Below are 26963 nucleotides of genomic sequence, written 5' to 3'. Positions count from 1 at the left end.
CCTTCTGCAGAACCTCTGAGTGGTTTCCATTTCTTCTTACGTCCACGTAATTATAACTAGTTACCTTATTCTGATATGTCGTGTAATAAATTGTAAAATTGAATACATTTAACAGATCAAGGAGAGAAAAACTCGGTAAGATGTTCCATTTTGATGAAGGGTCGCGAATAGAAACTTGACGGTTTATTTCTCTCCATAGATGCTGCCTGACCTGCTGAGTGAGTGTGTGTGAGAGTGTGTGTGTGTGTGTGTGTGTGTGAGAGAGAGAGAGAGAGACTTAAAATGCAAACGTTGGCTTTCGATCCTGTCGTGGCTTCTCTCGATGTAACCACTAGTGAGAAGTTGATTTCGATTTCCGATCGCAGCTTCCAGTCTCCCACCGACTGTGTTAGATCCAGGCGAAGTGTTCCTCTACATAAATTGATATCTAACTTCTTGATGTTTCCTGGATAACCCAAGTTTCGTTTTTCTAAATTTGTTCCAGGAAGCATGTAGAGGCATGTGCTTCATACCTGAATCTTACTACTGTCTGTATTTTTAAAAACCCTATCTTGATTATTTCTTCCAGATAACAAGATTTAATGGCATTTCCTTTCTGTCAAAGAAGAGCTATTTTATAACTTTCAGTATCATTTGAATAGGCTCCAAAGGCCATCTTTCTGTTGTCCCTAAGGTGGGAATTCGTCCCTAGGTGGTAATCAGTGAAGAACATCTTTCTAAGGTACAAAATATTTTATGGATTGTTTTCTTTAGAATTTTCCAAATGAATCATGTATAGGGTGTTAACATCTATTAGATATTAATTTATATAAAATCCACAAAGCAGCTTTGGAGAGAGTTTACCACGAAGCTGCTTGGATTAGAGGGCATGTGCTGTAACAAGGGTTTGGACAGACTTGGGCTGTTTTTTCAGGAGCAGTAGAGGCCGAGGGGAAATCTGATAGAGGTTTATAAGATTATAAGAGGCACAGATACAGACAATATCTTTTCCCTGGGGGTTGAAACATCTAATAGCAGAGGGCATGCATTTAAGGTATGAGGGGTTAATTTCAGAGGAGATTGGGGGGGGGGGAGTTTTTTTTGCACAGAGAGTGGTGAGTGCCTGGAATACACTACTGGGGGTGCTGGTAGAGACAGGAACATTAAAGACTGGTAAGAGATGTTTAGATATGCTCATGAAGGTGAGAAAGTGGAAGGATGTGGACATTATGTAGACAAAAAGGATGAGTCGAGTTGGCCATTTGGTTTCTAATTTAATTGGATTGGTACAACGTTGTGTGCTGAGGAGCCTGATCCTGTGCTGGACTGTTCTGTGTGAAGATGAGATGGAACAATTTATGTAATAATGCCAATTTTGTACATGGTGGGTCATATTAATAATAATTTTGACTTATCGCTGGCAGTATCTATCATTCATTGCTGTATTGCAAAAGGCATCAAAAAGTAAAATTTCTTATACTGAAACAATTCCAGAAAGAGAATAATGAAACCCCTTTTTAAGTGTTAAATTGATTATTATATGACATTATCAAAAGATGAATTAAAATAAGAAACTCAGACCTGAAGGTCCATTCATGGCACTCTGGAAATATAAATAACATTTCTATCACAGACAAAATGAATAGACGATTTACCTTAAAGCAGGAGAGCAGTAGAGAATCATCAACAAGAGAAAATCTGCAGATGCTGGACATCCAGGCAACACACACAAAATGCTGGAAGAACTCAGCAGGCCAGGCAGCATCTGTGGGGAAAAAAAGTACAGTCGATGTTTCAGGCCACAACCCTTCGGCAGGACCTCGGCTCACAACATCGACTCTACTTTTTTCCATAGATGCTGCCTGGCCTGTTGAGTTCTTCCTGCATTTTGTGAGTGTTAAGAGGTAGAGAATATACAGTGATATGATTTTACGAACCCTGTTAGATGGGCCGAATTTCCTGTTTCTGTGCTGTTGTGTATTGTGACTCTATGATGAGGGTGAATTTGAACAGCCTTAGAAATTGAAATGCCATTCAACCTAAGCGTTCTCTTTACAATAATACTTTTATGAAGTTGGGAACAAAAGCAAGAGTATTAGAACACAGGAATACTAAAACAAGTGATTTTATTCCTATTGCTCTTCATTATACGTGTATGTTTTTCATTTAAGCAGAGCTAACTAAATCCACTATAATAATTAAGCATTTGTTGTTTGATAGTGAAACCAAATCTTGTAATAGACCAAGCATTTTAATCAACAAGCTAACACTTGGTGTTTTGCTCTGCTAATTCTGGAATCAAAGGCCTACTTAGGTGAAAATAATGTTTGGACTTGACTTTCTGACTAATAGTAGTTTATTATCCGGGAAAGTTGGCCTTTGTACGCAGACTCTTTAGAAGTTTTGAATTCATTTGGATTTACTAGAATAAGCCTCACTTGTATTTATGATATTATAATCATAAAGAAGCTAAATAGGGATTTAACAATTAGGACTAAGGAAGGAGCATGTGCATTTGATTTCAACATGTAAGGTGTAGGTTAATGGGACTTAGCAGATTAATAGTTTGGCACAGACTAAACAGGCCAAAGAACCTGTTTCTCTGCTCTAGTGTTCAATGAGTCTAAGAGTACTCAATCTGAAAGTTAGCATTGCAAAATAAAATGCCCGATGATTTATAAAATGTACAATAGGCCAGTTTATTTGCTAAAGTTAAATATGTACAAAGTATTGACTGATTGCTCATTTGGTAATTTTCGTGATGAGGACAAATATCTGGAGGTGACTACACTAGTCAGCGAATATATACACACACACACACACCTTTCACTATTTGTGAGCCATCATCATTTTATTTGCACTTAACGTGATACTTTTAAATAGTATGAAACATCCTGGGGAGCGATTGCAGACAGAATTTGAATATTAGCCTGTATTTATTGAGCTTAGAGTCACAGAATACTACAGCACATAAGCAGGCCATTTGGCCCTTCTAGCCCATACTAAACTATTGTTCTGCCAACTCCCATCGATTTACACCCGGATCACAGTGCTTTGTACCCCTCCCATCCATGCATCTATCCCAACTAATGGTTGAAACCAAACTCGAATTCACCACCTCTGATGGCAGCACATTCCACACTTTCACCACCATATGAGTGAAGATACTCCCCTTAAACATTTCACCTTTCACCCTTTGCAGCAGAAATGGTGGATAAAGGGTTGATTTCAACATTTAGGAGAAGTTAAGAGAAGTACATGGATGGCTGGGATATGGTGAGGAGGCTATGGTCCAATTTGGCATGTATTAGATGGGCTGAATGGTCTGTTTCTGTGTTGTTGTGTGCTATGACTCCATAACTATTAAAGCTATGTTGTATTAATGGAATGCAGGCTTACTAAAGTTATGGAAGAATACAACAGCAATCAGGAAACGATGTAGTTAGCGATGTTGCAGGTGGAGAAATTGGTGATCCCTGTGATGCTATGCATGTGGTTAGAAAGATTATTTGAGGCTCAAATATGCCACCGCAATGGAATTGATCAACGTTTAACTATTGCTGAGAGCATAGATTTTGTGGTGGAGATCAAAGGTGTTGGTTTGGGTGTGCTTGTAATCAAGGCTTCCCACCCTTTTTTGTGCCATGGTCCAATACCAAGAAATTGAGACCTAGGTTATATCATAGAGTTATAGAGTACCATAGCCCAGAAACAGGCCTTTTGACCCATCAAGTCCATGCCAACCGACTATTCTGCCTAGTCCCATCGGCTGGTACAGGGATCAAAGCCCTCCCATCCATGGATCTATCCAAACCTCTCTTAAACATTGAAATTGAATCTGCATCCACCACTTCAGCTGTCAGTGCATCCCACACTGTCACCGCCCTCTGAATGAAAATTTCTTCCTCGTGTTCCCCTTAAACATTTCACCTCTCACCCTTAACCCATAATACATATACTTGTGTATTAAGTATTAACACATACTTGTCTCACCCAACCTAAGACAAAAAAACTTGCTTGCACTTGCCCTATCTATACCCATCATAATTTTGTGTATCTCTATCAAATCTGCCCTTGTTCTCCGACACCCCAGGGAATAAAGTCCAAACCTATTCAAACTTTTCCCATAACTCAAGTCCAGGTGGCATCCTTGTAATTGTTCCTTATACTCTTTCCATCTTGCTGATACCTTTCCTGTAGGAGGAGAGATAAGAGCATATGATCAAGATAAGAAGGTCCTTAAAAGCAAGAAAAGGAGGGAGCAGCAGCCAGTTTCCAAGTAGAGGTTGTGAGGAGGAGTGAAAAACTTGCCCCTCATATTTCCTTTGAACTTACCTCCTCTCACCCTAAATGCATGCTTCTGAAGTTCAAAGTAACGTTTATTGTCAGAGTACATACATGTCACCATGTACAACCCTGAGATACTTTTTCCTCTGAGTCTACTTAGCAAATCTATAGAACAGTAACTGTAAACAGGATCAATGAACAACAAACTCTGCAAATGCAAATATAAATAAATAGCAATAAATAACGAGAGTATGAAATAACAAGAGTCCTTAAAGTGAGACCATCAGTTGCACGAACTCCAGAAATAGAATGAGTGTAGTTATCCCCTTTTGTTCAAGAGGCTGATGGCTGAGAAGTAGTAATTGTTCTTGAACCTGGTGGTGTGAGTCCTGAGGCAGCTGTACCTTCTACCTGATGGCAGCAGTGAGAAAAGAACATGACTTGGGTGGTGAGGATCTTTGATGATGGATGCTGCTTTTCTCTGGCAATGTTTCATGTAGATGTGATCAATGGTTGGGAGGGCTTTACCTTGTGATGCACTAGGCCGTCCACTACCTTATGTGGGATTTCCTGCTCAAAGGCATTGGTGTTCCTCTACCAGACTATTCTAGTATTGGACATTTCAACCCTAGCAAAAATATATTGTCTGTCTACTCTATCTATGCCTCTCATCATCTTATAAACCTCTTTCAGATCTCTCAGCCTCCGCCACTCATCTTTTAACTATAGTTGAGAGCAATGGTGCCTGGGGGATGGAGATTGCATTGGGCATCAAACACTATGGTTTTGCATATCCTTGTAATTTAAAGAAAACTTGTCTTTGCTTAGGATTGGATGATAGTCAAATATTGCGATAATTCTTTAGTCAGCAAATTTGAGAGAACACAGTATTTTTGGTAATTGCATAAACTACCTGCATTTTAAATGATATTGTAAAGAAACTGAGACCAACACTCAGTGGCCACTGTATTGGGAATACCTGCACACTTGCTTGTTAATGCAAATATCTAATCAGCCTATCAGGTGACAGCAATTCAATAATTAAAAACATACAGACATGCTCAAGAGGTTCAGTTGTTGTTCAGACTAAACATCAGAATGGGGAAGAAATGTGATCTGAGTGACCTTGACCAGGGAATGATTGTTGGTGCCAGATAGGGTGGTTTAAGTATCTCAGACACTGCTGATCTGCTGGGATTTCCACACACAATAGTCTCTGGGGCAGGGGTTCCTGACCTTTTTTATGCCAGGGACCAATGTTAATAATTAAGGGGTCCGTGGACCTCAGGTTGGGAACCCCTGCAGTAGGGTATCCAGAGAAGGGTGCAAAAACAAACAAAATGTCTGGTGAGCGGCAGTTCTATGGGTGTAAGCACCTTGTTAATGAAAGAAGTCGGAGGAGAAGGGACAGACTAGTTCAAGCTGACAATGTGCTAGACAAGGGATTAAAACATGAGAAGTAGAGGCAGGAATTCGCCTTTAAGCCCCTTCTGTCTGCTGCACTATTTTTTATCATGTCGGATCGCCATATTCCTGCACAAATCCCATTTCCTTTGCTGGAGCTCTGTGTGGGTGAGATGAAATCCAGGGCAAACTAAGGGAGAACAAGCTCAGTGCTCTTGTCAAGCTGGAGGGTGGCAGGGAAATCAGTCCTGATGAGCAAATGAAGAAGTGCGGGAGGCAGAATACAGAATGTCAGGATGGAGTGGGGATATGGGTGATGAATGTGCACAGAAAGCTCAGTAGCTTTATTTGTCACATAAAGAATGAAGCATAGAGTGAAATGTGTTGTTTGTGGTAACAACCTACATTGTCTGAGATGTGCCGGGGGCAGCCCGCTAGTGTCGCCATGCTTCTAGCATCAACTTAGCACGTCCTGTGTTACTGCTAACTAACTCCAACACGTACATTTTCAGAATGAGGGAGGAGACTAGAGCTCTCAGAGGAATCCCACGCATTTACAGAGAGAACGTATAAACTCCTTACAAGCAGCGTCAGAAATTGAGCCCCAGTCTTACAGCACTACGTGAGCCACTGCTCCACAGTGTCACCCTTGCCTTTCCAGGCTCAAGTATGGCACTACAAAGGAATTGGTTCAAACTTGGACTCTTGCCTAAGGGCAAAGCTGCAGGGTTTGCAGTGGCATTCAATGACCTGAGTTTTGGGAATCCTGGTAATTTCCCATCTGTATAAAGTTACTGACTCCACCCTTCCCTGTAACTGCTGCAATCCTTCTTGCTGCCTCATTGCAACTGGCATGAAGGAGCCAGGGAGAAGAATTTCAGAAGACAATTTTCATAAGGGAAAAGAGGGGCTTGCACTTTTATGGGACTCATTTGTAGCCTGTCTGAGTACAACGGTCAATAGCTAAACCTGTCGCTTACCTTGTTCTTGTGGTTTGTATTTCCTAACCGCAGAAGGATGAGAGGTGAGTCATCCCAGTGAAATGGTCAGACAAATGTAATGTTTACAAAGTGGGATAGGACTCGAAGGAGGAGGCAGATGGGAGTCTAAGAACTGCCAGTAGAATACCATAGTAAAGACAAATCAAATTTATATAGAGTAGCTTTATTTGGGAATCAGAATCAGGTTTCATATCTAAATTCAAAGTAATATCAGACTATGTCACCATATACAACCCTGAGAATCACTTTCCTGTGGGCATACTCAGCAAATCTATAGAATAGTAACTGTAACATGGTGAATGAAAGATCAACCAGAGTGCAGAAGACATAAACTGTGCAAATGCAAATAAAAATAACTAGCCATAAATAATGACAACATGAGATAAAGAGTCCTTAAAGTAGGATTATTGGCTGTGGGAACATCTCAATGGACGAGCAGGTGAGTGTAGTTACCCCCTTTTGTTCAAGAGCCTGATGTTGGAGGGGTAGTAACTGCTCTTGAACCTGGTGGTGTGAGTCCGAAGGCTCTTGTACCTCTACCTGATGGTAGCAGTGACAAGAGAGCATGACCTGGGTGGTGGGGACCCTTGATGATGGATGCTGCTTTCCTATGACAATGTTTCACGTAGATGTTCTCAATGGGTTGGGAGGGCTTTACTTGTGATGTACTGGGCTGAATCCACTACCTTTTGTATGATATTTCGTTCAATGGCATTTGTGAATGTCAAAAAAGTCCTGACGAAGGGTCTCGGCCTGAAACGTCGACAGCGCTTCTCCCTATAGATGCTGCCTGGCCTACTGTGTTCCACCAGCATTTTGTGTGTGTTGTTGTTTGAATTTCCAGCATCTGCAGATTTCCTTGTGTTTGCTCAAAAAAAGTTGTTGTTTTATGGCAACTGTGTAGCACATAAAAAAACTATAAAATGCAATGAGATATAAATATATATATGAATAATTAAATAGTGTAAAAAGAGAACAAAAATATATTGAACTAACTTCATTGTCTATTCAGAAACTGAAGGTAGAGGGGAAGAAGATGTTCCTAATACTTTGAGTGTGTATTTTAAGGTTCCTGTACCTCCTCCCTGATGGCAGCAGTGAGAAGAGAGCATGTCCTGGGTGAAGGGGCTTCTTAATGCTGGATACCGCTTTCTTTAGGCCTCGCCTTTCGTAGGTGTACTTGATGCTGTTCAGTGAAATGCATTTTTTGTACCAATGACCAGTACAGTCCAAGAATGTGCTGGCGGCAGCCTGCAAGAGTTGCCATACTTCCAAAGCCAACACAGCACGCCCACAACTTTCTAACACTAGCCGGTATGTCTTTGGGATGTGAGTGGAAACCAGAGCAGTAGGAGGAAACCCACACAGGCACAAGAGTCAAGAATAGGTAGTTCAAACATTGAAACTACAGTTGAACGTGAAGAGGATAATATTGTGAGAGATTGTGAAGTGACCTGTTCTAGCCTATATTTGAGACTGGGTGCACATTTGGTTACTGCAGACAGAGATTATTGAATTAAAACATACGTACCTGCATTTTTCAGTGAGAATTGCTCCTCAGGTTTTTTAAAGATTTAGAATTACTTGCAACTCCCAAAGCCTTTTTTACCCTCTGCAAGGGTAAAGTCGCTATTTAAATAGGATACTGCACATTTCTCTGGAAGAGTCCCCCTTCAATAACACTTGTACTTCCTTTTTATCCAACACAAAATGAACTCCTGGTATCACATGGACTCCTCAGTACAATGCTGGTGTCCATATCACTTACAAAATATCCTTCAATAAATAAACCTAGTGCACTAATTGCATTGATGAAAAAAACCAGCACAGTAATAACCAGGCAAACATTTAATGCATCACTTTAACTTGTAACAATATGCCTATACTTTCAAAGTTTAAAGGAAATTATTGTCAAAGTACATCTATGATCATGTACTACCCTGAGCTTCATTTTCTTGCAGACATTCACATTAGAATAAAGAAATCAATGAAAAACTACACAGAAACAGAAACCGACAAATGACCAATGTGCAAAAGGACAAACTCTACAAATACAAAAACAATAAATAAATAGACAGGTAGATAAATAGAGAATTAATTAATACTGAGAACAGGAGTTGTAGAGTGTTTGAAAGTGAGTCCATAGATTGTGGAATCAGTTCAGTGTTGAGGTGAGTGAAGTTATCCACCCTGGTTCTGGAGCCTGATGCTTGAGGAATTATTATTGTTCTTGAACCTGGTGGTGTGGGACCTAATGCTCCTGTACCTCCTCCCCGATGACAGCAGCAAGAAGAAAGCATGGCCTGGATGGTGTGGGTCCTTGTCGATGGATGCTGCTTTTTTTTTTGTGGCAGTGCACCTTATAAATGTGCTCATAGGTGGGGAGGGTTTTGCCTGTGATGGATTGGGCTGTGCTGATTACCTTTTGAAGCCTTTTTCATTCTAGAGCATTGGTATTTCCATGCCAGGCCTCATTATTCCAGTGCCCTGGAATTCATTTCATTGCCTTCTTCATGTGCGCTATCTTATATATTTAAATTTATTATTTTTTTTGTATTGCTGTGTTCTTTATCGTATTTTCTGTGCTGCATCGAATCTGGATTAGGAATTATTTCCTTCTCCTTTTCACTTGTGTACAGGAAATGACACTAAACAATCTTAATCTTGACTCTTGATCTTGAAATATGGTCCTTTAGTGAAACGTCTCATTTCACAAATTAATTAAAAAAAAGAAAAGAAATGGAATTGGTTGAGATTGCAGTAGTTGTAGTTTTTCTTTCTGTACCTTACCCACTTACACTCAGCTCAAGTGTCCTCAGCCTGAAACGTTACATCTTTTCCTCCTGCAGTTGCTGCCTGACCTTCATATTTGCAGTATGTTCTGCATTTGTATCAGATTTCTAATGCTTGTAGTTTCTGATATTTTCATTTTTCGGGTTTTGGGAGTTTCAAGTAGTTTTAAATAGATAGAAATTCTGGTGTGTAGTTTTCCTTGAATAATGCAGGGATGCAGTAAAGCAGTAATGTTTAATGCAGTAATCTCTCTGTGTGTTAACCAGATGAAGATATGCAATTTCAAATGTAGTTCACCTTATGATCTCCTACAACACTCCCCACTTTACTTTCAATTGTTGTTTCAAAGTTTGAACTAGCTCTACTCGACTCTGACTGTGTGTGTTTCCTCCAGGTGCTCTGGTTTCCTCCCACATTCCAAAAAGCAGGTGGGTTAGGGTTAGTAAGTTATTGGCACGCTATGTTGGCACAAGAACATCAGATTCTTTCAGCATGTTTTTCTGGCTTAAATTAATACAGTTACAATCGTTGCGGACGCTACCCACTTAGTAAGCTGCCTTTTCCAATAGCTCCATATACAAACAGTACTGCGAAAGTCTTGGGCATATGTAAAAATTATTTAAAACGATACTTTCAAAACTAATGGAAATCAGAAGTTTCTAAATATCAAAAAATTCTATAATGAACAGTAAAGAGTTTTAAAAAAAACCTAAATAAAATTAGTATTTGGTGTGACTTGCATTTGCCTTTAAAACTGCATCAATTCTCTTAAGTACACTGTTGTGCAATTTCATAAGAAAATTGGCTGCTAGGTTGTTCCAAGCATTTTACAGAACTTGCCACAGTTCTTCTACAAACTTTGGCTGTCTCACTTGCTTCGGTCTCCCCAGGTAATCCCAGACATCCTCGATGATGTTGAGATCAGGGCCCTGTGGAGGCCGTGCCATCTGAAACCATGGGGAAAAAAAGCCCAAGACCTTTGTACAGTACCGTAGGTGAAAACATCACCCATTTATTATTGAATGGTTATAGAATTTGTTTGCTTCCAAAGACAATGTAAAGATTATCTCGGAGATAAGCTACAACAATGAGAATTGCATAAAAGATTACTCATAAAGGGACAACACCTTCTGTTCAAAATAAAAAAATGTCGATCTTAGATAACTGAAATAAAAAAACACGAAACCTCGTAAATGCTCAAGTTAAGTAGACTAGTTTAGAGCAACACAGTTAGCAATTCTTTCAGTGACCATTAACCACATTTGGAAAGATTTGACAGGTTAGCATTTAACAGAAGCCAGCCTCCCCTCTATGTTCTCCTGTAGCCAGCATAATTAAAAACCCCACCCACTCCTTGCTGTCAGGCAGAAGATACAAAAGGCTTTAAGTTGTTAGACTATTGAATGGTTTGCTGGTAGAATAAGATAGACTCTTGACCTCACAATCTAGCAGATTTATGATCCTGTATCTTATTGTCTCCTTGACAGCACTTTATAGGTGTTGCACTTAATTCTGCATTATGCGTTATTTATTTATTTATCGATTTATTATTTCTTTTTATATTTGCAGAGTTTGTTGTCTTCTGCGCTCTGGTTGAACACCCAAGTTGTGTCATCTTTCATTGATTCTATTCCGGTTATTACTTTATAGATTTGTCGATTATGCCCATGAATCTCAGGGCTGTATATGGTGATATATAGAGTATGTACATTGATAATAATAATTACTTTGTACCTTGTACTTCTACCTTGCACTGCACCAATGCACTGTTATAAAGATGTGATCTGCATGGATGGAATGCAAGGCAAGTTTTTCACTGTACCTTGGTTTATGATAATAAAGCAGTTTGTCAGTTCATTAATTTAGTTTACCAATTTTAGGGCAGGGAATGAAAGGAGAGGGAAAGAGAAGAGAAACTGTTGTGACACAATGGAGGACGGACAGAATTTACTGAGTAGATGGAGTTAGAGCAAATGTAAATGGGGGGGAACTAGATCATTATAACCCCAACGCTCCGGAGAAGAAATGGGGTTCCGCTTTTCCCCTTAGGGTCAGTGAGACTAGAACTAGAGGTTAAGGGTGAAAGATGAAGGGTTTAAGGAGAACCTGAGTGGGAGTTTAATCACTGAGAGGGCGATGCAGGTGCAGAATGAGATTAAAGGTAATGATTAGCTTTATTTGTCACACATGCATTGAAATGGGTTGTCTGCATCATCGTTAGTGATGTGCTGGAGGCAGCCCACAAGTGTTGCTGAGCTTCTGCTGCCAGCACAGCAGCCTGCATCTCACTAGCCCGAGCCCATACGTCTCTGGAATGTGGGAGGAAGCCCATGGGGAGAACGGACAGACTCCTTATGGAGAGCGGGAAGAATTGAATCCCAGTGAATGATCACTCTAAAATGACAGCACTGATCATGACTCTAGCGTGATGCCCAGAGCTGCCAGTGGAAGTGGTGGATACGGGTTCAATTGTAACATTTCAGAGAAGTTTGAGTAAGTACGTGGAAGAGGAGGGTATGGAGGTTTATGGTATTGGTGCAGGTAGATGGGACTAGGCAGAAGACCAGGTCAGCTTGGTCTAGGTCAGATGTGAATGGTAGAGGTCCACGGCATAAAAATGGTTGGGAACCCCCAGTCTAAATGAGCTAAATGGCCCAATTCTCTGTAATTCTGCTCTATGACTATGACTTCTGATCTAGAATTGTTGAATACCATCACTTTCTTGATTTATAGTCAGGGAAAGCCTCAGAAAAGCTGTTTTATAACTATCATCAGAGAGGAGGTACAGGAACCTGAAGACAAACACTCAACATTTTAGTAACATTTCTTTCTCTCTGTCATCAGATATCTGAATGGAAAATGAGCCCATGAACACTACTTCAATATTTTAACTTCTTTTTGCACTACTTAATTGATTTATATTTTTATATATTTCTTAATGTAATTTATAGTATTTTTATGTACTGTACTGTCTCTAAACAGCAAATTTCTTGACATATTGCATGTCAGTGATCTTAAACAATTCTGAATCTGACATCAGATGAGTTTCTCACTACAGGACTCAGCCTTCAGCACACTCTTGTGTGTGCAGTACTTACAAGATTGGTTGAGTTTCCAGTCAGTGGTGATTCCAACATGTCAATAGTAGTCAAACGGGCAATGATAAGTTTTTTGAGACTCAGCGGTTGGCACTGAGAGCTGGTTACCAAGAGAGGCCAGGTGGAGATACGTCTCTACCAAAGGAGTGTAAGGCACTCCTTTCCTCCGCTTGCCTGCAAGTCACCCTTGGGCAAGGTGTAGCACCTGCTTAGTACCCCCATTTAGGGATACGTGAAGTCATGAAAGCAGGTGTTAGATGGTCGTATGAGTAGCTGGTGCGTATCGCAAGTTCTGGTTTTGCGACCACTGATGCCAGGCAGAAAATATCTGTAGAGAATTGATCATGGCTGGGGTCACCCATCTTGTAAAGACACTGTCCAGAAGAAGGCAAGGCAAATAACTTCTGTAGATAACTAAGACAAGAACAATCATGGTCATAGATAGAGAATGAGTAATCGTCAGATTAAAGCAGATGGTGGCCATGATCATCCATGTCATACAACACGGCGTGTAATGATGATGAAGATGACCAAGAGAGAGCAGTCCAGGCACGATGATACCCGACACTCTTCCTGTGGCTTTCAGAGACATTGAGGTGGACTGTGACATCTCTGGGTTTAGGCTGAGCATTCTGAACTGTGGTCCCCTTAAGTAGCCAGTTACATCAGCATAGCGGTTAGCATAAGCTTTTCAGTGCCAGTGATCATGATTGGGGTTCGATTCCCACTGCTGTCCATAAGGAGCTTGCATGTTCTCCCCATGACCACATGTGTTTTCTCCAGGTGCTCCAGTTTTCTCCCACACTTAGTGAGTTGTGGGCGTGCTGTGATGTCACCAGAAGCATGGTGACACATGCGGGCTTCCCTTGGACTGCATTGGTCATTGACACAAATGATGCATTTCATAAACTCAAGTGATTCTGCAGATTCTGGTAATCCAGAGCAACACACACAAAATGCTGGAGGAACTCAGCAGATCAGGCTGCATCTATGGAAAGGAATAAACAGTTGACATTTCAGGCTGAGGCCCAGTCCTGATGAAGGATAGACAATTTATTCCTTTCCATTGATACTGATTGATGCATTTCTTGACATGTTTCAATGTGCATGCGACAAATAAAGCTAATCTCTTTAATGATGTATTTTGTAATGGAATACTGCAAATGAAACCAGTTATATCAATCCGGACAACCCTTGAATGAAAAGTTCAGCAGGTAGATACTGCATAGAACAGTACTAATTTTAGCTCACCCTGTGGACCTTGGACATGTTGGAACCATCAACAGTTAGCTGGCTTGTGATAGGTGAGATCAGGTAAGGGGGAAAGGATGTTGAAGTGAGAAGCTGAGAGGTGATAGGTGGAAGAGTTAAAAGTCTGAAAAAGAAGGAATCTGACAGGAGAGGAGAGTGGACCGGGGGAGAAAGGGAAAGAGGACAGGCACCAGAAAGAGGTGATGGACAGCTGATGAGAAGAGAGGGGCTAGGACAGGAGCCAGGATGGTGATTAGTAAAAGAGAAGGGGGGGGGGGGAGAAATTACCAGAAGCTATAGAAATCAATGGAGACAGCCCAGACAAAATGAGGTATTGCTTCTCCAACCTGATGCTCTTAGTTGAATTGAGCAAATTCAATGATGGTCTTGCTTCCCATTTTTTGGAAGGAATGCCAGAAATTGGTACCCAAAGGAAATGCCCTTGTCATCAGTATGGATAGTGTAGAGAAATTCATTGTTTAGCTTCATGAAGGTAATCATTTGTCACGGTAACAGAGTCCACACAGAACAAGTTTTTGCAGGATATGATCCTAAAGCAATGGACGTAGTTTGATGAAATTTCTAACCTTGCGTGGTTCTCATGATTAACTTTCATTAAGGTTAGAAGCAGGCAACTCTTTCTCTAATTAAAAAAAAACATCTTTGATTGGTTTACCACACAATTTAGAGCAAAACGAGAAAGAAAATGAACTTCTTTCCATAATCGCAAGAGGTTCTGCAGATGCTGGAAATCTTCAGCAGTGCACGTAAAATACTGCAGGAGCTCAGCAAGCCACGTGTGTGTCATACTGCTGATCTCAATCCACCCCCCATAGGTGCTCCCTGACCTGCTAGATTCCTCAGGTGTTTTGCGTGTGTTGCTCAGGGTTTCTTTTCATGACCTCTTCCTGTCACTCTTGCAGCTCTTGACTTTTATAATCATTGTTTCACATGAACCAACCGACAGAGTTAGCTACACTGCGAATAAGGCAAATTTATTGTCAACACCAGAAAGCCTTTCTTGATGAGGAGATATAAAGAGTTAAAATTATAATATTGGAACTCTACCTCAGGTTCGCTTCCACTCAAGTTCACTTCCACTCTGAAGGCACAGGAACACTGAATTTACCGTCCATATACACTCAGCGGCCACTTTATTAGATATCACCTGTACCTAATAAAGTGGACCCTGACTGTATGTCCACGGTCTTCTGCTGCTGTAGCCCATTGACTTCAAGGTTTGATGTGTTGTCTGTTCAGAGATGCTCATCTGCACACTCCTGTTGCAGTGCGTGGCTCTTTGAGTTACTGTCGGTTTGAGCTTGTCTGGCCATTCTCCTCTGACCTCGCTCATTAATAAGGCATTTTCCCTGAAAGAGCTGCCACTTGAGTGCTTTTTTTTTGTTTTTTGCACCATTCCCTCTAAACTCTGGAGCAGGACTTCCCAACCTGGGCTCCACGGACCCCTCAGTTAATGGTAGGTGTCCATGGCATAATAAAGGCTGGGAAGCAGTCTGCCCTATAGACTGTTGTGTGTGAAAATCCCAGGAGATCAGGATCTTCTGAGATATTCAAACCAGCAATCATTCCACAAAGTCACTTAAATCACATTTCTTCCCCATTCTGATGTTTGGTCTGAACAACAGCTGAACCTCTTGACCATGTCCGCATGTTTTTATGCATTGAGTTGCTGCCCCATGACTGGTGGAATAGATCCTTGTATAAATGAACAGGTGTACCTAATAAAGTGGCCACTGAGTACATGTCACGAGTTTCCTTTGTATCTTGAAGGTTACCTGGTAGTGTCGTTTATCTGCACAGGAACAAAATAAATGTGCATAACAAACAGATTGGCAGGGCAGAGTAGTCCAGTCTGTATCCAGTTTCCAGTAATGCAAAACTGCAGGGAAGGTGCCTGACATCATGAACAATACTGTGCACGGATCAAGGTGAAAACTCAGTTTAAAATGGAAAATGTCAAACAATAGTGACACCAATATTAAATCAGAATTAATGGACTGAAGTAACTATTGCTGTGGGTTTCTGTTTAAGTTATCTACACCTTATCTGGTGATTTTTACAGTAATTAGTTTATTTTCATTTGGAATGCCCTTCTTTAGTTTCTAAGGAAGGTAGACATGATTCAGCCATTCATTCTGTGTCATATCCTAAGACTTTCTATGACCAGTGTTATGTACTCGTGACACATGACAGTGGTACCCTTGTGACGTGACTGGGGGTTGAAGCTATACTGGACTTGAGGTAATGGTCTTGTGATGGTGGAGTGACGTCATTTTCCTGTCAGTAAGGATCATGTGACAGTTTTTTTTTTACAGGTTATAAAAGGAAGAAGTGTTCTGCAGAAGTGGTTTGCTATTGCCTTCTTCTGGGCAGTGTCTTCACAAGGCGGGTGACACCAGCCATTGTCAATACTCTTCGGAGAATGTCTGCCTGGTGTCAGTGGTGGCATAACCAGGACTTGTGATATGCACCAGTTGCTCATACGAGCATCCACCACCGGCTCCCCTGGCTTCACATGACCTTGATTGGGAGGTGGGGTGGGGTGACTGCTAAACAGGGTGCTACACCTGACTGAAAGGTGACGTGCAGGCTAGCGGAGTGAAGGAGCACCTTACTCCTCCTCTGGTAGAGATGTATCTCCACCTCAACCCAAAACCTGGTTATAGAATGCATAGTGACAGCAATCCTTTAAACTTCCAGCTACCATTACTAAAGAACGTAGAACACCGCAGTGCAGTACGGGCCTTTCAGCCCATAATGATGTACTGGCCCTTTAACCAAATCAATCTAACCTTTACCTTTCACGTAGCACTCCATTTTTCTTTTCTCCACTGCACAGTATTAGAAGAAACTGCAGAGAGTTGCACACTGAGGCAGCTCTATCATGGGTACTAGCCTCCTCAGCACTAAGGACCCCCATCACTCCGGCCATGCCTTCTTCTCATTGCTACCCTCGAGGAGGAGGTACAGGTGCCTGAAGGCACACACACAGCGTTTCAGGAAGAGCTTCTTCCCCTCCATTATCAGATTTCTGAATGGGCAATGTGCACATGTACACTACCTCACTATTTATTCGCTTTCTTCCTGCACTAATTGATTAATCAATCAATAATTTTATATATATTCTATTGTAATTAGTTTTTTATTATGTATTGCATAACTGCTGCTGCAAAACAACAATTTTCATGACATATGCCACTTATGTTAAACCTGATGCCAATTCTGATGCAGGTGCCTAACCAGGAGTCTCTTAAATGTCCATAATGCCCCTGCCTCTACCACCCCTGTTTCCATGTCACCCCTGGAAACGTGCCACATACCCACCACTCTCTGTGTAAAGCCAGAGCTTTCCCTAAAATCCCTTTGGAATTCTGGACTTCCAATGCTGAAGTTAGGCTGAGCTGGAGGCAGTGTCTTCCGCCCCGTGGGGGCACCTATCCTGCTCACTTCTCAGGAAGTCATGTGATGTGGTGTGACCTTCAGGCTGGTTGGCTCCCAGGCTGGTAGACTGCATGCTGGGCCTGTGCTGGATTAAATCTGCAAGGCATTCTCAAAGTCAAAGCAAGTTTATTATCAAACGACATAAATGTCACCATATACTTCATTTTCCTGCAGGCATTTACAAGAAAATAAGAAGTACAATAGAATTTATGAAGAACTATTCATAAGTGAAGAGTGACAAGCAACCAGGAGCAAATTGTGCAAATAAAGATAAATAATACTGAGACTGTGTTGTAGAGGCCTTGGAAGTGAATCTGCAGGTTGTAGAAACAGTTCGGAGTTGAGGTAAGTGAGGTTATCTACACCGGTTTAAGAGCCTGATGGTTGTAGGGTAATAATTTTTCCTAAACCTGGTGATGTGGGACCTAAGACTCCTGACCCTCCTACCGGATGGTACATGCAAGAGAGAGCAGGGGCCGGATGGTGGTGGTCTTTGATGATGAATGATGCTTTATTGTGATAATACTCCTTGTAGATGTGTTCAGTAGTGGGAGGGGCTTTTCCTGTGATGGACTGGGCTGTATCTACCACTTTCAGAAGACTTTTCCTTCCTGGGCATTGGTGCTTTGATACAAGGCTGTGATGCCACCAGTTAGGACACTCTCCACTGTACATCTATGGGCAGAGAAAATTAAATTGAATACCGGTACTTTGGTATTATTTACTTTAATTTCATTGGTTTAAATCATGGGTTCTCAGCCTGGGGTTCACAGTGGATGGGAATCACTGCATGGCATAAAAAAGTTGTGAACCCATGGTTTAAATTGATTTTTAATGTTCCTGTACATTAGATTTTATGCAAAAAGGAAGTTATTTAAAAAATATTGTTGCACATGTCCCAGTTGTCACTAATGATTTAAGAGTGTCAAAGATACTTAATGCTTGACCAGTGTGAGAGACTGGTGCAGATATTGTGTTGCTAGGATGTCAACACAAAAGTCCCCTCCATCATTGAGCACATTTACAAGGAGTGCTGCCACAAGAAAGCAGCATCCATCATCAAGGATCCCCACTATTCAGGCCTTGCTCTCTTCTCCATATGACCCTTCAGCCATCAGACTCCTGAACCAGAGTGGATAACTGCACTCACCTCAACTCAGAACTGATTCCCCAACATATGAACTCATTTTCAGATACCTTACAACTCGTGTTCTCAGATCCATATATTTATCTATCTTTTTATCTTTTATCTTTCTATTTATTTGTAACTATATTTATTCAATTACACAATTTGTCTTTTACACATTGGTTAGTTGTTACTTCTTGCTTTTGTGCAGTTTCATATTGATTCTCTTGAAATTCTTGTTCCACTGTGAATGCCCGCAAGAAAATGAATCTCAGGATGGTATATGGCGACATATACGCACTTTGATAATAAAATGACTTTGTTTCTGAACACAAGGCTGTGACGCGCTCTGGATGGTGTGGCACGGTGAGTGACTCTGAGACGTCGATATATCCGCCCCCATGAGTATCGTTTTTACTGTGGCGTTCCCGAAAGACCCGTGACATTATCTCCTCAAACTTGAATTTGAAATGTTGCCAAAGCACAAGCGTGACTCATGCCAGGTGGTGCATGGTTCGAGTTTCCAAAGTGACCTGAGATGGGGGCAGGTATGGTTATTATTGTATTTCACTCTGGGTCGGTTACATAACTCCAAACTGTGTCTTGTATAACTGTAAATTCTGAGTTCATCCTTGCTGGTGAATGCAAATTTGCTGTGTTTTCATTCTGTTTTGATGCCGTCAATGAGCTGCTATTCTGAAATAGAGTTATAGAGCCATAGACGCTACAATACAAAAACTGGCCCTCTGGCCTACCTAGTAAGTGTTGAACTGTTAGTCTGCCCAGTCCCATCAGCATGCATTCAGTCCTTAGCCCTCCATACAGCTCCCAACCATGTACCTATCCAAACTTAAATATTCCAATCAAACCCGCACTCATAACTTCCACTGGCAGCTCGTTCCACAGTTTCACCACCACCTGAGTGAAGAAATTCCCCCTCAGATTCCCCTTAAGTATTTCACCTTTCACCCTTAACCTATGACTTCTAGCTCCAGTCCCACTGAACCTCGGGTGGAAAAAGCCTGCTACCTATAGCCCTCATATTCTTGTATACCTCTTATCAAATCTCTCCTCGCTCTCCTATTCTCCAGGAATGAAGTCTTAGCCTGTTCAACCTTTTCCAATAACTCAGGTCTGCAAGTCCTGACAACATCCACGTAAGTTTTCTCTGTACTCTTTCAGTTTTATTGATATTATTCCTGTAGGTACCAGGGTTTGTTGTTTCAATATTGCTTTCAACTTGCTTCGCCAAATGAGAACATTACAATGTTATCCACAGGAATATGTTGTGATTTTGTAGATTCATGTTTCTTGGCATGAAATTCCTCTTGCCCTGCCAGCCCACAAAAGAAGATAAATGGCTACAGAGTAGACCTCACACTTGGGACTTAGTGCTTGAATGGCTGATTTTCCAGTTATTCCAGTTAATGCTTCAATGGAGCGCTTCTTTGAACACCTCCACTCCATCTACCAGAAGTGGAACTTACCGGTGGCTAAAGGTTTTAATTCTCATTCCCATTCCTGTTCTGACATGTCGGTCCATGGCCTTCTCTTGTGCAATGTTGAGGCCACCCTCAAGGTGAAGGAGCAACACCTTATATTCTGTCTGGATAGCCTCCAACTTGAAAGCATGAATATTGATTTCTCCTTCCAGTTTAAAAAAAATCCCTCCCCTACTGCTCTTCTTCTATACTCCACTCTGGCCCCTTACTTCTTCTGACCTGCCAATCACCTCCTCCTTCCCCTATGGCCTAATCTCCTCTCCTATCAGGTTCCTCCCTCTCTGGCCCTTTATCTTTATCACCCACCTGGCTTTACCTATCACCTTCTTGCTATCCTCCTTCCTCTCCCCCCTCCTTTTTATTCTGGTGCCTTCTCCCTTCCATTCCAGTCCTGAAAAAGGGTCTCAGCCCAAGATGTCAACTGTTTATACAGTTCCATAGATGCTGCCTGACCTGTTGAGTTCCCCTGGCAGTTACTTTGTGTTGTACTTCTATTTTGCCTGTTTTTTTAATAAAATGGCAAGCAATAGTACAATAAATTTTAGGGGAGAGTGGGAAACAAAAGGGGGAATGGAAACAGGTCCCATGTAAGTCAGTCCCTTGAGCATTGTTGTAGCGCCTCATTTCCTAGCGTATCCGAACCGACTCACAATTAGATAGCCTACGGGGGTTTGCGAGCACAGAGCTTTGGAGCCTCTTCGCCATGGGGGGCCGGTTGACAGAGGCTTAAAAGTGAGGCTGAAGTTTTCGAATAAAGTTTTTCCTTCGACTGCAGTTACCGACTCCGTGTCATAATTTTAGCGCTGCTTGTAGCACACCGCTACAATTGGTGACCCCGACGGTCCAAACGATTTTTGGACCAGAAATGACCGACGCTGCCTCTGTTCATGCAGTTTCGTTGAAACTGCCGGGTTTCTGGACACAGCGCCCGGACCTATGGTTCCAGCAAGCCGAAGCCCAATTCCACGTTCGCCGGATCACCTCAGAAGACACCCGCTACTACTACGTGGTGGGCTCCCTCGACCAGGACACAGCTGCCCAGGTCGCGGAGTTCGTACAGTCGCCCCCGGCAGACGGCAAGTACACGGAATTCAAAGCCCTGCTCCTCAGGACTTTCGGACTCTCACGGCGCGAGCGGGCTGCCCGTTTACTGCACCTGGATGGCTTGGGCGACAGACCTCCATCGGCTTTAATGAATGAGATGTTGTCTCTGGCCGAGGGACACACAGGCCTCATGTTTGAGCAGGCATTCCTGGAGCAGCTGCCCGAGGACATACGCCTGCTGCTGTCCGACGCGGATTTCAGTGACCCCCGGAAGGTGGCAGCCCGGGCGGACTTGCTGTGGAACGCCAAAAAGGTGAGCGGGGCGTCCATCGCACAGATCTCCCAGCCACGCTCATGTAGCGCCTCATTTCCTAGCGTATCCAAACCGACTCACAATTAGATAGCCTACGGGGGTTTGCGAGCACAGAGCTTTGGAGCCTCTTCGCCATGGGGGGCCGGTTGACAGAGGCTTAAAAGTGAGGCTGAAGTTTTCGAATAAAGTTTTTCCTTCGACTGCAGTTACCGACCGTGTCGTAATTTTGGCGCTGCTTGTAGCACACCGCTACATTGTGTCACAATGAGCACTGGAACTATGGCTACAGTGCTTTAAAGGAACTGGGCTCGTAGTTTCCTAACACACAAAAAGCTGGAGGAACTCACCAGGTCAAGCAGCATCTATGGAGGGGAAGCTAGCAATTGTGATTTTGGACTGAGATCCCTCATGTGGTCTCAGGTTCACCTCAATCCATTCTTAAATTTCACGCAGAATCAGAATCATGTTTAATATCACTGGTATATGTTCTGAGATTTATTGTTTTGTGGCAGTAGTACATTGCAATAAATAGTAATTAAAAAACTATCATTACAATCAGAAATACATATACTGGATAAAAATTAAATAAGCAGAGCCAAGAGAAAGCAAAAGAAGAAAAAAATGGTAAGGTGGTGTACGAGGATTCATTGTCCATTCAGAAATCTGATGAGGGAGGGGAAGAAGCTGTTCCTGAAACATTGAGTGGGTGTCTTCAGGCACCTGTACATTTTCTTTGAGAAGAGGGCATGTCCTGGGTGGGGGGTTCTAAGTGATAGGCTACAACTTTTTGAGACATTACCTTTCAGAGGTGTCCTCGATGCTGGGGGAGACCAGTGCCCATGATGGAGCTGGCTGAGTTTACAACTTTCTGTAGCCTTTTGCACACTTGGGACCCAGGGCTCAACTTGAAATGTCGACTGTCCATTTCCCTCTATAAACACAGCTTAATCCACAGGTTTTCTCCACCATTTTGCATGTTCCTTGAAATTCCATCATCGGCCAAATTCTGATGTCCCCCAGTGAGTTAATCCTGGAATCAACACCCGTTGACCAATTGCCAATCCACTGGGATTCCTGAACAGTCATATTCCAGATTATCAGGAGTTTTACCGTACCAAGTGACCAGTTGTACGGTTGCCTATATAAAATATCAATTACGTAAAATATGGAGTTTTGAAAATGTTGTGCTGCTTTAACCTTTTTCTATACCACCATTGAGCACATCTACACAAATCGTTGTCATAGGAAAGCAGCATCCATCATCAGGAGCCCCCACTGCCCAGGGCATGCTGTCCTTTTATTGCTGCCTTCAGGAACCACCACGTTCTGGAACAGATATCACCCCTCAACCATCAGGCTCTTGAACCAAAGTGGATAACTTCACTCACCCATCACTGAACTGTTCCCACAACCTATGGACTAATTTTTAAGCATTCATCATTTCATGTTCTCAATATTAATTGCTTATTTGTTTTAATGATTCTTTTTGCATTTGGACAGTCTGTTGTCTTTTGCACACTGGTTGAACGCCCAGTCTCTCATTGAATTATGGTTATTATTCTATTATGAATTTATTAAAATGAATCTCAGGGTGACATATATGTACTTTAATATTAATTTTACTGACTTTACTAGAATCTTCAGCAAAATTCTTGCATCTGTGCACCTCTGCTTTTGATTATCTCTTCCCTTAGTAAAGAGGTGATGTATGGTCTGTAAACAAGTAGACTTAATAGACTCTAAATAATGCCTTCATCCTCAAAAGAACGTATTTTACCTTTTCTTAACTTCAGGGGCAACTCAGGTGATGTAAGTATTCATGTATGTATGCTTTGTGTTATATTGGATAAGTTTGTAAAGTATAAATATTTAATGAGAAGTGCACACAAAATGCTGGAGGAACTCGGCATGTCAGGCAGCATCTATGGAAGTAAATAAACAGCCTATGTTTTGGACCAAGACCCTTTTATCAGGGCTATAAATGAAAGGGGAGGGGAGGGGAAGGAGTACAAGTGTTAGGGTGATTAGTGAGTAACACACATAAAATGCTGGAGGAACTCAACAGGTCAGGCAACGTCAATGGAAACTAATAAACTGTCGACCTTTCAGGCTGAGATCCCTGGCCTATGTGTCTATGAAAATAAAAAAGTAAAGTCCTTTCTGATTCCTCTCAATATCAATTTTGACCATATCATCAAAAAAGCATTACTTCCATTTGTACATAGTTGGCCTTTGGTTGGATTGATTCCTACAGTATGCTTCACTTGTAGCCAAGACAACACCTTCAGTAGCTTCTTTTCCCATTAACACACTATTATATAAAACACTGATTATTAATTTCCCTCCATTGATGCTACTTGACCTGCTGAATTCATCTGGCACCTTGTGTGTATGCTTTTGTAATAATCTCTTTCAAGATCAGGTTTTCATTCCCGTTGGTTCTCAGGGCTGTTTGATCAGGGTGATCGATGTGGACTGGGAGGCTTTGGCGAAGAACGGCTCTGCAGCCTGCAGTCAGCTAGAGGTGTTGAACTGAACACTCCTGGATTGTTACTGATATTTTAAATCAAGTGTCCACTTGATTTTTACTGTTTGCACAATTTATTCTTTTTTTCTTGCGTTGGGTATATCCATGTTGTATCTTTCATTGTTTCGTGACTGCCTGCAGGCAGTCTGTATACCGTACACACTTTGATAATAAATGTACTTCGAACATTTGACTTTAATTGGAAGTAAAACGAGAGTCCGGATTGTGAGTCTAACTTAGGTTTTTTACTTTTAGCAAGGTGCACATGTATGACATGGTGTGATAACATAAGCCATTCACGTACTATTACATATAACACGTAATGAATTATTTGAACAAAGAATGCTAAATCAAGCAATATATTTACGATATTACTGACATATTACATACACAACAAATCTCATCTCAGAGATTCTATCCTGGACCCAATACACTGTTGCAATCACAAAGAAAGCAGACCAACGACTACTTCATTAGGAGTTTGAGGAGATTTGGTATGTCACCAAAATCTCTTGCAAATTTCTTTCGATGTATGATGGAGAGCATTCTGATTTGTTTCATCAGAGCTGGTATGGAGGCTCCAATTCACAAGGTCACAAGAGACTACAGAGAGTAGTAGACTTGGCCAGTTCTGCCACAGGCACAAATCTTCACTGAGGAATTCTCCAATAGGCAATGTCTAAAGATGGTGGCCTCCATCATTAAAGACTCCCGCTATACGGGACAGGCCTTCGTTATTACCATCAGAGAAGAGGCACAGGAGCCTAAAGATCAACTGTCAATGATTTAGGAAAAGCTTCTTGAATGGTCCATGAATCCATGAACACTACCTCATATTTTTTTTGCATTATTTATTTTAGAAATCTGACTTTTAAATACTGATCAGGGAATCAGAAGCAAAGTCAGGTTTATTATCACTGTCGTATAAGAAGTGAAATTTGATGTATCGTTCAGTTTGGAACAAAGTCATAAAAGGTTTATAAATTACAAAATAATTAATTCATGGGAAAGACTTAAGGGATTTTACTTTAAATCAAAAATCAGTCCTTTTCTTTATTCAAGTGAAAAATCTGCTTGGAGTTTATTTGTTTTTATGTGAAGTTACAAGCAAATATGTTAACAATATTCAGAATAAATCACAGGAACAAAAATTTTAATGAGCACTTTACAAGGAAGGGAGATGTGTGAATGAAGGGAGCGATGACTTCCCACAGCACCATCAATTCTTCTGGAAGTGATTCGGAAATGTTGTACAGACTCGAGCAGTTTGTATTGCTTTTGATTCTAAATTCAAAGTAAATTTATTCTTGAAGTATGTATCTGTCACTATATCTGAGATTCATTTTCCTGCAGGCATTCACAGTAAAACAAAGAAGTAGAATAGAATCGATGAAAAACTACACACAAACAAATGCATCCTAGGATGTGCTGGGACACATCATCAGTGATGTAACCTGGGGTCATCGGGCATTTGGGGTCTTTCAGCATCAGACACTCTCACACAGGTGACCCAGCTAGAGCTGATCCGGCCTTGGCTCGTGTCCCAGCAGCTTTGGTCTACAGGTCACACCTCTTGATCCACAGCCATCTGGAGGCTCGATCAGCAGCTTCTGTGACGGTCCTGATGGCTCTTCTGTTTACAGCCCCCATAATGCCAAAGAGTGAGTAAGTTCTGCCCAGTGAGCAGCCAGCAAGACCTCTACACCCCACCTCTATCGGCTTGCATCGTGCTCTCCATCCCTGTCTCTGGCTTCTGGCATTTCACCTTCTCAATCCAGTCTTCCCTAGGCACTGCCGGTTCTGCCATGATCACCTGCTTCGAGGTTTCTGACAGGCCTCAGGGATGATGGCGCAATGAAGTCGGGGAACTTCAATCGCTTGCCAAGCTTGACTTCCAGTTGCCGGTCAGATGCCGTGGGCAACCAATGTGCAAAAGAAGTCAAACTGTGCAAATGTCAATAAATAATACTGAGACCCAAAGTGGCTGGGCCCTTGAAGGTGAATCCATAGGTTGTGGTTGTGAGGTGAGTGAAGATTTCACGCTGGTTCGGAAGTCTGATGGTTGAAGTTGATAACTGTCCCTGAACTTGGTGGTGTGGGATTTAATGCTCCCATACCTTAGGCTGATTTGGTAACCTTGCACAGAGTTAATCAGTTTATATTGCTTTTGTTTGACCTTTGCAAGCTGTGGTTTACCGAGATATTGTTGTCCTTTACTTGCTCAACCAGATTGTTTTGTTTGACTTTTAGTTCTCAGTTATTGTCCCAGTTGACACATTATGTGAAACTGCACCCGGTGACTAAACAACCTGGAATCAGATTACAATGTAGCAAGTTCACTGGCAGAATACAAATTTTACACTCTTCATTTTTTTCTAGTGCAAGAAAATGAATGATGTACAGGAGAGAAAGTAATTGATCTTATTTTATTTGCCTTTATTCATAATGTAGAGTGCAGTAATAAAATGCCAGCAATACTCAACAGGCTGGGAAAGATGAAATAATAATAAGACCATAAGACAGGAATTGCCAACCTTTTTTATGCCATGGACACCCACCTTTAACTGAGGGGTCCATGGGCCCCAGATTGGAAGCCTCTACTATAATATATAGGAGCAGAATCAGGCCATTCTGCCCATTAAGTCTGCTACTCTCTAACATCATATTCCATACGTTAACCCTTTCAACCCCATTCCCCTGCCTTCTCCCCATAACCTTTGACACCCTTATTAATCACGAATAAATCAGCCTCTGCTTTAAATATACCATTTGACTTTGCCTCCCCAGCCCCATGTGGCAATGAATTCCACAGATTCACCACTGTCTGGCTCAAGAAATTTTTCCTCATCTTGGTTCTAAAGAGATGTCCTTCTATTCTGAGGTTGTGCCCTCTGGTTCTAGATTCCCCCACTAATAGGAAACATCCTCTTCTCATCCACTCAAAGTTCAGAATTCAAAGTAAATTTATTATCAAAGTACATATATGTCACTATATACAACCCTGAGGTTCATATTCTTGTGGGCATACTCAATAAACCCATAATAGAATCAACAAAAGACCGCACCATTTGGCAGTTCCACCAGTGTGCAAAAGACAAAAAATGCAACCACAAAGAGAAGGAAATCATAATAAAAAATAAACGAGAAATAGATATCAAGAACTTGAGATGAAGAGT

General features: G+C 41.6%; 1 protein-coding gene across 4 annotated transcripts in view; it reads left to right on the top strand.

Annotated features, from left to right (window-relative positions):
* wipf3 (WAS/WASL interacting protein family member 3) overlaps positions 1-26963 on the top strand; it is a 103110-nt gene that overhangs the window by 79 nt on the left and 76068 nt on the right. Inside the window, exons 1-2 of one of the 4 annotated variants that reach the window (XM_059945043.1) lie at positions 13-135; positions 642-721. The gene's annotated coding sequence lies outside the window, so the exon portion shown is untranslated. Of the gene's footprint in view, positions 1-12; positions 136-568; positions 722-19492; positions 19559-26963 lie in introns of those variants that run through there. The other 3 variants (XM_059945041.1, XM_059945044.1, XM_059945042.1) reach the window with 3 other exon arrangements.

The sequence above is a fragment of the Hypanus sabinus genome, chromosome 20, assembly GCF_030144855.1.
Source record: "Hypanus sabinus isolate sHypSab1 chromosome 20, sHypSab1.hap1, whole genome shotgun sequence".
Lineage (NCBI taxonomy): Eukaryota > Metazoa > Chordata > Chondrichthyes > Myliobatiformes > Dasyatidae > Hypanus > Hypanus sabinus.
The sequence above is the reverse complement of the archived record's forward strand: the minus strand, read 5'-3'. Positions and strand labels throughout refer to the sequence as shown.